Genomic DNA, 3,219 nt, shown 5'->3' with positions numbered 1-3,219 from the left:
TGATTGAGCGCTAGAGACCCACTTTCATCTGCGCGTGGTCCAGACGGTGGTAGATGGTGGAGGAATACGTTACCGGACGCTGCAGCGCGTCTGCTCGCACGGGTAGCAGACGGTGTCAGACGGCCGACTAGACGCGCCGAACGTCGCGACAGAGGGACTTTAGGCTTGCGTTCGTGTTCGGCCGAGCAGCCAAGCCATTCCAGTAGTAATGGGCGGGGCTTGTGGCGGGGCAACTGAACTGTGCGGGGGGGCATGACCCTTACACAATTTGCGACTCGCGACATAAATATAGCGCTAAACTATTTTTTTTCCGTAGAAAATTTTATTTGTGGCATACTTGCCCCACCTAAGCACTTAAAGAAAAGAAGAAGACAAAACATTTGTTTTAAAGCGGTGTCCTAGAGGCGGAGGTTTTCCACTAAACAGAAGCTACAACTAAAGCTTTAACCATGGCTGGAGGACAGGCCTTCGTTTGAAGTTGGCGACATACCAAAAATTGTAGGGCATGCCCCTCTCCAACCGCCGCAGTTAAACAGCCGGCAGGAACCAATCTGGAAAATTACCGAGCTAAATCTTTTTCGGCCACCATTCCTGCTCATCGGGTGAGGGGTGGTCCGGTCTTGCGAGGCAACCATTTTGCAAACACTCAAAGAGGCGCTGCGACGCTGGTGTCCACGCGGTCCGTTCAAAGGTAAAATTCGATCGAGGCGATAAAGGATCCAGTTGAGCCGGAGACGCGCAGATAGAATCATCCGGTGCGACGACAACCCAAGCTCGCCGCCGTGGGCCCAACGCAGAACGTAATGACGTCCCTGCGGAATGTGCAGTCGGATGTACGATGTAGAGGAGAGACGCGCGCTGCTCGCTGGCTCGCGAAACAATATGGCCCTGTCCAACTGGCCGCGAATGGGCGGGCAGCACCGCCTCGAGCGCGTGCATTCTTGGACCCCTGCGGAGGCAGTCCCCACTCCCCGCCTAACGCTCCCCACCGTCACTATAACAATCATAGGCCAAGAGCAACTTCTTTTTTTTTTTTTCTTTTCACCCACAAAAAAGCCCAACGTGATCGGCAAGACGTTGAAAGAGCGCGCCCGACTGTCCGGCAGCACTCGAAGAAAGCGGTGTACCGAGACGTCGGTGTCCCTGTTAGGCCTAAGGAGCGCGTCGTCGCAACAGGTGCGCGGTACTTCTTTCTTCTTTTTATATATATGCTTTTGTTTGGAGAGCCTCCGCGAGAGGTTATGTGCTTAGGAACGGGAGGGGGGGAGCCTTGATAGCGGAGCTAAAAATAGGGAAGTGTTTGCGGAGCAACCAGTTGTCACGGACGAGGGTGGCGGCCCATTCATCCGCCTCGACGAGACCGGCGCTTTCTTCCCTCCCGGTTCGTTCCGTTTTCAAAACTTTTCAGCGGTGAAAGTCAATACGCGACAGGCATATTTAAGGCCAGGAGAGCTCGTCCTTGCAACGTTTTCTGCATAGTCCGCACGGTCGAAGATCAAGACCGAGGTCGTGAATGGACGCCGGGGCGCGTAAGAGCGATGTTCGTTTTTGACGTTATCTCTCACGGCCATCGCCTAAGCACCGGGACAACCACAAGCTAAGGCCAATGGCGATGATTCTCATGCTCTCTCCCGGGGCTCGCACCTTGCGCCGCAGCTGCACGTCGTACCTATCGCAGCGAGGGCAAAAGCAGCGACGGTGTCTTGTTTACACGCGTTGGTTTCTTTGACACTCGTCGCACGGAAGGAGTGCGCAGAGGGAGGTGGACCCTTTGTGCCCCTTACAAGCCCCCTGGACATTGACTGGATGCTCGCCTTTTCTTCAAGGGCCGTTCCACAATTAACTTCTTTGTGCTCTTGCATGTATTTCCTTCCCTATAAAGCGCTCTTATCACCCGCTACACGAGAACGTGTTTGCTGCCAGCGTGAGAGATTTGGTCGGAGAAAGAATTTTCACTAAATATAAAGGGGGAAAAGAAATGCAGCTTAGTATACACCAACACGCGGATCTGACATCACGTCGCTGAGGTAGGGTAGATGGTAGGCGTAGCGTAGACGCCTTTCTCCACGCGAATGTGGTTTCTTCGCACGCGTAGTGCACATACCTGTTGTGGGCAAACACGGACTTGTTTCTGAATAATGTGTTAGTTTATAAAAATACCAGGTCACTAAATGAAACCATGTAGGCGTAGTAATTTTAATTGCATTCAAAATGTATTTTCTGGAAGAGCTGAATCGAGTAGTTGCCTATATGGTTCTTGGCAGATACTATCTACCGTGGGCATTGGGACAGTGTGGGGAAAGGATGTGTTAAATAAAATTGCTGAGGTCGGCTCCCTTCGCGTACGTGAGAAGAGAATATATAAAATGGCCTATCAATGGTTCGGGGTACTCGAGGACCTACTCATCTAGAGTATTCGGCTTGAGATGCCTTGGTAGCGCCGCCAGGGCTTCCATGCATACTGTGGCCCCAGAAGACGTGCTTCTCCGATGCTGTCTCTGGTCTCTACGCAATGGGTGCAGAAGCCCGCGTCCCTTTGGGGTGCGCACTGGACATTTTTACACTCTTCAGAGTGTAACATTGCTAATCCAGAAACTTACACCCATGACTACAGCCTTTCAGCACCCTTATTTCGAAAGAATACACCCTTTTTGCGCTGTTGCATTGATCACCCTCAATTTTCGAAGGGTGTGAAAAGGGTGTGAAAATGCTGAAGTGAGTCGAACACTTTTTTTGAAGGGTGTTTGATATTGACACTCGTTTTAGCGAGGCTATTTCGGACAATTTCTGCCTGTAACAATGCGCTTTTAACTTGGAGGTATATTACCTAAACTACGCGCAATATTGACGAGAACAAAAGCAACATAGGTGTAATTTTCGTAATTGCGGAAGCGTTGCGCCTGTAAATGAGTGGTTTTTAATGTTTGAGTATAAGGCGTTAAAGCAGTCACCAAGGTCATGATTCCTCTGTCGTACGCAACCAATTACGTGTGTGTTTGGTGTTTCTGCGTAGGTATAAGAACTCTATGTGGTGCTTAATGTTTGCAAACTTGGTTCTCGTAAGAAATATCCCTGGGATGCTTATACACTCTTAGAAGAAAGGGTCTCGATAGTCCGCCCTAAAGGGAGGAACGATCTTGTAACCTATACTCCTTTAGAAAGGGAGAAACTTTCGTTCTGAAAGCAGGATAGCAAAGTTCCTCCATCGCCTCTATCTCA

The sequence above is a fragment of the Ixodes scapularis genome, unplaced genomic scaffold (genome assembly GCF_016920785.2).
Source record: "Ixodes scapularis isolate PalLabHiFi unplaced genomic scaffold, ASM1692078v2 PGA_scaffold9__187_contigs__length_104089568, whole genome shotgun sequence".
Lineage (NCBI taxonomy): Eukaryota > Metazoa > Arthropoda > Arachnida > Ixodida > Ixodidae > Ixodes > Ixodes scapularis.
Note: the sequence above shows the minus strand (reverse complement) of the source record.